This window comes from Mandrillus leucophaeus, unplaced genomic scaffold (genome assembly GCF_000951045.1).
Source record: "Mandrillus leucophaeus isolate KB7577 unplaced genomic scaffold, Mleu.le_1.0 Scaffold1, whole genome shotgun sequence".
In the NCBI taxonomy this organism is placed as follows: domain Eukaryota; kingdom Metazoa; phylum Chordata; class Mammalia; order Primates; family Cercopithecidae; genus Mandrillus; species Mandrillus leucophaeus.
In genome coordinates, this window is record NW_012098097.1 from 15,015,588 (window position 1) to 15,022,829 (window position 7,242).

The following is a 7,242-nucleotide window of genomic DNA, read 5'->3' on the forward strand; positions in this document are numbered from 1 at the left end:
CGGGGGCCGTGCACGGAGGGGGGATGTCACGGAGCGGGGGGATGGGCCGGAGCAGGGAGCACGGAGGCCTGGGACTGAGAGGGGCACGGAGGCTGGTGGGTGGGAAACGGAAGTCATGAGTGGTAAGTCGTGAGTGGGTACGGAGGGAATGCCGGCGTGGGGGAGGGGGTGCTCCTAGGTGGGAAGGTTCAGGGAGACAGGTGGGGGAACCCGGGAGCACACCCAGGGCGGGGCTTGGTGCTCAGGGGCCCTCCCCTCACTTGGACGTTTGGAGGCAGCTGGTGTCCGTCCCCTTGCCCCATGTGCTTCGGGTGGCACCTGTGCTGGTGGAGTGGGGTCCTGGCTTTGCACACAGGCCTGCTTCTATTCCAGGCTGCAACAGCCATGAAGGAGGAACCTGGCTGAGTCTCCACCTGCCCTGGACTGTGCCATGTGCTTAGTGCAGCAGATTGGCCTGGGCACACAGGGGCCATCCCTTCCCTTATGTTTCTCCCAGCATCCCCCGTCCCTGCCCCAAAGCCCCACCTTGCAGGGTTGGGGCAGGGCAGGTTCCACCCAGCCCACCCCTGTGGGAGCTGGGGGAATGAAGGTGCAGTGGAGGCTGGTCCTGGTGGCTCATGCCTGTAATCCCAGCATTTGGGGAGGCCAGGGCAGGCAGATGGCTTGTGCTCAGGAGTTCCAGACCAGCCTGGGCAACACAGCAAGACCCTTTCTCTACAAAAACTAGAAAAATGAGCCAGGCATGGTGGCGCTCACCTGTAGTGCCAGCTACTTGGGAGGCTGAGGTGGAAGGATCACTCGAGCCTGAGAGTTAGAGGCTGCGGTGAGCCAAGATGGCACCACTGCACTCCAGCCCAGGTGACAACGAAAACTTGTCTCAAAAAAAAGTGTCCTGGAGACTCGCAGTTGAGTTTGATGCACCCTCATCCACTCATTCACTCACTCACTCATTCACTCACTCACTCATTCACTCACTCACTCATTCACTCACTCACTCATTCTGGGACCAGATGGCTAAGCCCCTTGGCAGGGCCCAGCTGGGGTTGGGGCCTGTGGAGCAGGTGAGAGGAGCCCACTCCAACAGGGCTTTTAGGAGTTTAGGGAGAGAAAGGAGCCTGTTCCCGGCAGAGGGGCCTGCAGAGATCAGGACAGGATGTTTTAGCCACGGGGCAGGTGGAGACCAGGACCCACCCTTCTTTTCCTAAGGGGGTCCCTCATGTAGGAAGTTTCCTCCCAACAGGCAAAGCAAGGGGCCTCCACCCTGTGCCCTCGGACCTTAAGGGGCCCTGGCTGTAGGAGACCAGACACCAGCTACACCTGGGGAGAACGAGACAGGGCACCCAGAGCCTTCTTCCCGGCCCTGATCGCATGGCCAGCTGAGGCTGTAAGGGGCATTGCCCCAGGCTGCCGTTGCAGGTGAAGGAGCCATGTGGGTAGAGTGGCTGATGGGGGCCTTGCGCGCAGGAGGCACTCAGAGGCTCTGGGCCACCTCGTTCAGTCTGTGCCTTCAGGGAGCCCAGAGGGCTGGGAGGATCAGTGCCACCCAGCGGCAGGGATGGTTGGTGCCAGCAGGCTGTGACACTGGAGTGCTCCAGTGTGACGGACAGAGGGTATGGCATACCCTCATGAGTCTCCACTCTTAGTCCCCTGTCAGGGCCTACCCTCCCCAGCCGAGGAAGGAATGCCCTCGTCTGCCCAGCCTGGAAGGTGCCCTGGACACCTGGACCTAGGCACGGGGAGGTGGCCAGTGGCCCTGGGTGGTTGCTGGTTGGCATGTTGGGGAGAGTTTCTGTCCAGAACTTCCGTGCCCACAGTGGACCTGCCTTGACAGCCTGGGCGGCAGAGTGAGACCTTGTCTCAAAATAATAATAATAATAATAATTGATAAAATTAAACATTGTGGCCGGGCACGGTGGCTCACGCCTGTAATCCCAGCACTTTGGGAGGCCGAGACAGGTGGATCACGAGGTCAGGAGATCGAGACCATCCTGGCTAACACGGTGAAACCCCGTCTCTACTGGAGTGGCCAGGACAGCTTGCTGTGACCAAGAGCTGGATCCTCTCAGGTTTGCCTGTGAACACACACTGTACACTTGTGGCTGGGCCACAGCGCAGGGGCTTCATGCTGTGGATCTTCTTGGGGGTCCAGGAAAGACAGGGGAGAAGCTGCCCCTGGGCCCCAGGCCAGCACTCCCACCCCATGTGACCAGAGCGACACCCCTTCTCCAGGGTGCACGGGGCCCTCTGAGATTTCGCTGGAACCAGGAGTTCAGATGCTTCCACTAACCGTGACCTTAGTGGGGCTCCCCAGGTGCTGGCTTTTGCCCACACTGGGACAGGACCAGTGAGCACCTGTAGATAAGAGATCCCTGAAGACATAGCTGTCCCCTATCCCCTGGCCTGGGGGAGGCATGATCCCTGCCCCCGGGACTCTCTGGAGCGCAGGAGGAGCTCACCGAGGAGCCCAGACTGGCTGGCAGAGTGTCCGTGCAGAGGCATTTCCCGTCCAACAGGAAAAAGGCCAAGAGGCCCGGCGGGAAGCCCAGGTGTGGTAGAAAAGAGGGGGCAGGGGCAGGAGGAGCCTGGGGGTCTGGGGATTGGAGACCAGAGTGAGACATGCACGCCTGGAGCAAAGTTTAGGGGGCACCCAAAACTCAGCAGTTATGCCTATCCGCAGATAAACCATCAGCAGGATGTGATCTGTCCATACAATGCAACGGTATTGGTCCATACACAGGACCGATGCCCTGACCACACGGTAACACGGATGACACATGCTACAACATGGATGACACATGCAAATACCATGCTCAGTGGAAGACATAAAAGGCCAGAGTGTGTGATTCCACTTGTATGAAATGTCTGGAACAGACAAATCCACGGGACAGAGGACAGGTAGAGGGCCACAGCCGGGGGAGGGGCACGTGGGGGCGATGCGGAAGGGGCACAGGGCATCTTCCTGAGGGGAGGAAACTGTCCTGAATTAGCTAGAGGTGATGGCTGCCCACCCTGGTGAAGATGCTGAAACACTAAGCCATACCCTTTGAAGTGGTGAACCTCATGGCCTGTGATTTATATCTCAATAAAGTTGTTAAAAACAGTAATCAAGGTAGCTAAGATTTGAATACAATGTTTTGTTTTGTTTTATTTTGAGACGGAGTCTCGCTCTGTCGCCCAGGCTGGAGTGCAGTGGCAGGATGTCGGCTCACTGCAAGCTCTGCCTCCCGGGTTCACGCTATTCTCCTGCCTTAGCCTCCTGAGTAGCTGGGACTACAGGCACCCACCACCAGGCCCGGCTAATTTTTTTGTGTTTTTAGTAGGGACGGGATTTCACCATGTTGGCCAGGATGGTCTCGATCTCCTGACCTCATGATCTGCCCACCTCAGCGTCCCAAAGTGCTGGGATTACAAGCATGAGCCACCGTGCCCGGTCACAATGTTTTTTAATTTTATCAATTATTATTATTATTATTTTGAGACAGGGTCTCACTCTGCCACCCAGGCTGGAATGCAGTGGTAAAAACTCCGCCTCCTGGCTTTAAGTGATCCTCCCGCTTCAGCCTCCCGAGTAGCTGGGAGAACAGGCCCCTGACACCATGCCTGGATAATTTTTGTATTTTTTGTGGAGATAGGGTTTTACCGTGTTGCCCAAGCTGGTCTCAAACTCCTGAGCTCAGTTGATCCACCCGCCTGGGCCTCCCGAAGTGCTGGGATTACAGGCATTAGCCACCGTGCCTGGCCTTAATTTTATTTTTGAGATGGGGACTCACTCTGTTGCCCAGGCCGGGCTCCAAATCTTGGGCCTAATGATCCTCCTGCCTTGGCCTCCACAGTAGCTGGGATTGCAGGCATGAGCCACCGCACCCAGCTTAATACAACAAAATTAATTTTAGAAATCTATGACAAGCAGCTGGGCACGGTGGCTCACACCTGTAATCCCAGCACTTTGGGAGGCCAAGGCGGGCAGATCACGAGGTCAGGACTTCGAGACTAGCCTGGCCAACATGGTGAAACCCCGTCTCTAACAAAAATCCAAAAATTAACCGGGTGTGGTGGCGGGCACCTGTAATCCTGGCTACTAGGGAGGCTGAGGCAGGAGAACTGCTTGAAACCAGAAAGTGGAACTTGCAAACTTGCAGTAAGCCAAGATCAAGCCATTGCACTCCAGCCTGGACGAAAAAGTGAAACTCTGTCTCAAAAAAAAAAAAAAAAGGAAAAGAAATCCACGACAAGCACAATATCCCAGTTTTGAATTAAGGTAAGAGCCGTCTTGGAGCCGGCAGCCCAGAAAGGGCAGTCCTGTTGTCCTGGCACAGGGGCCTTGGGAGCCCCTGAGCCTGCGGACAGCTGTCTATGTCCCCCTCCCAGGTCTTCCCGGCCTGGGGGAACAGTGAAGATCACTTCCTAGGCATTCGGCGCCTTCCCTGCTTTCCACAGGGTCCTCACTGCCTGGGGGTGGATCTCTGTAGGGTCCTCTTCTACAGACTGAGACCTGGAGGCTCCGGAAGGGGTCAGCGTGAGGAGTGGGCCTGGGGCAGGGGGAGGACATGTGGGAAGGAGGGCAAGAAACAGAGAGCAAGGCAGGGCTCTGGGGAGGGGCTGCGGGAGTGTCCCAGGCCTGTCAGAAAAAAAAAAAAAAAAGGACCACGCGGGGGGCTTCAAACCACAGAAAGGGATCCTCTCAGCTCTGGAGGCCAGAAGTCTGGGGTGGAGCTGTGGGCGGGGTCGCTCCCTCCAGAGGCTCCAGGGGAAGGTCCTTGCCGCCTCTTCCAGCTGCTGGTGGCCCTAGGCGTTCCTGGGCCTGTGGCTGCACGGCCCCAACCTCTGCCTGCGTCATCACATAGTCGTGTGTGTGTGTACATGTGTGTCTGTGTGTGTGTGTATGTGCATATGTGTAGATGTGTGTGTCTGTGTTGGTGTGTGTGTGCATACATGTAGGTGTGTGTTGGCATGTATGTGTGCATGTGTGTGCATGTGTGTAGTGTGTGCACGTGTGCATATATGTAGGTGTGTGTTGGTTTGTGTGTGCATGTGTGTAGGCATGTGTGTCTGTGTGTTGGTGTGTATGTGTGAGTGCATGTGTGTAGCATGTGTGTCTGTGTGTTGGTGTGTATGCGTGTGTGCATGTGTGTGTTGGTTTGTGTGTCTCTGCATATGTGTAGGTACGTGTGTCTCTGTGTTGTATGTGTGTGTGCATGTGTGTGTGCATATGTGTAGGTATGTCTGTTAGTGTCTGCACATGTGTGCATGTGTAGGTGTGTGTGTTGGTTTGTGTGTGCATGTGTCTGCATATGTGTAGGCACGTGTGGCTCTGTGTTGGTATGTGTGCATGTCTGCATCTGTGCATATGTGTAGGTGTGTGTGTTGGTATGTGCATGTGTATGCATATATGTAGGTGTGTCTGTTGGTGTGTGTGTGTGCATTTTTTGGTTTGTGTCTCTGCATATGTGTAGGCATGTGTGTCTGTGTTGTGTGTGCACGTGTGTGCATATATGTAGGCATGTGTCTGCATGTGTGTGCATATGTGTGCATGTGTATGTGTGTGTTGGTATGTGTGTGCATGTGTGTAGGTGTGTCTGTGTAGGTATGTGTGCATGTGTGTTGGTTTGTGTGTGTGTCTGCATATGTGTAGGCATGTGTGTCTCTGTTGGTATGTGTGTGCATGTGTGTGCATATGTGTAGGTGTATGGGTTGGTATGTGTGCATGTGTGTGCATATGTGTAGGTATCTGTGTCTGTGTATGTATGTGTGTGTACATGTGTCTGTGCATGTGTAGGGGTGTGTGTTGGTGTGTGTGTGCATGTGTGTGTGTTGGTATGTAGATGTGTGTGCATATGTGTAGGTGTGTGTCTGTGCGCGCATGTGTGTCCGTCCTCTCTTCTCCTTATCAGGCCCCAGTCATTGCATTAGGACCCCCTGCTCCAGTCTGGCCTCCTCTTGACTTGATTACAGCTGCAAGGACCCTATTTCCAACTGAGGTGCAGTTCACAGGTATCAGGGTCAGGACTTGAACATATTTTGGGGGGATACAATTCAACCCCTGATGGGAACGTAGGGCATGGGAGGGAGGAGTGAGGTAAAGTGGGGAACACCTAGCTGTCCGGACAAGGTCAGCACCTTCCCAAATTCTTCCTGCAGACGTCTGAATCCCAATTAGCCAGTTATAACAGCGTTTCTGCAAGCGCAGCTGCTAAATCTGCCTGCTGGGCACCACAGTCGGCATTGCAGAGCCCCAAGGATGCCCCTGCCTGACTGGGCCTCGCCCTGCAGTGGGCATCCCCCCATTCTGTCATATGCCCCTCCACCATCTTGGCCCTCTTAGAGGCATCTCTAGGGTGCTTGGGTCCCTCCAGCCCCAGCCCCAGCCCTGTACCCACAGGCACCCTGGAGGGAACAGAGCTGGGTGCTCCTCCAGGCTGAAGCAGCAGGGCCCTCAGGCAGGATGGGCAGCTGGGGCCTCTTGGCCTCCAGTCCTGGCCTCCCTCTTGCTCCTCAGTCATTTCAGGCAGGAAGGTGGCAGGTGCCAACACTGTGGGGGTCAGTGAGACCCGAGCCTCCCCAAGGGGGCAGTGCCTGTCTAGTGCAGGGACAAGGGGCACAACACTGTCCCCCAGAGCTGTGACGTGGTCCTGTGGCCCTTCCAGGCCAGTGTAGCCCATAGTCAGGGCCAGTGACCTGGGGGCAGGGCTGGAGGCCAGGAGGGGCGGCTCTGAACAGAAATGAAGCTGAAAGAGCTGCCCAGGGGACAGGCTATCTGTCAGTTCAGGGCAGGTGCTGGTTCCAGGAGCTTTAGAGAACACCGCATCTGCCAGCCTGCCCACCCGCCCGGCCAGAGATCCCAGGCCAGGCTCCCCAGGCAGGCCAGGGGCAGGTTCACAGCCTGCGCTGCTCACACTGTAGATGCTTCCAGACGCTGGTTTCTTTGGGTCTCGTTTTATTAAAAGCATGATTTCCCACTCCACATATTTCCTCTTTTATTGAAAAAATTCACATAATATAAAATGAATCGTCTTAAAGTGAGCAATTCAGTAGCATTTGTATTCACAACGTTGCACCCCCATCTGGGTCCAGAACATTTTCACCATCCCAAGGGGAAACTCCAAGCCCATCAGACAATGCCTGCCCGTTCCCTTCTCCTGGGCCCCCACCGCTCTGCGCTCAGTCCCCAGGAACGGGCTCATTCTGGACATTTCATAAAAATGGAATCACACGGTATGCGGGGGCGTCTGCCACGCGTCCCTC

The 7,242-nt window shown here is 55.7% G+C and overlaps 1 pseudogene; it reads left to right on the plus strand.

Annotated features, from left to right (window-relative positions):
• LOC105530492 overlaps positions 1-7,242 on the plus strand; it is a 31,613-nt pseudogene that overhangs the window by 3,259 nt on the left and 21,112 nt on the right.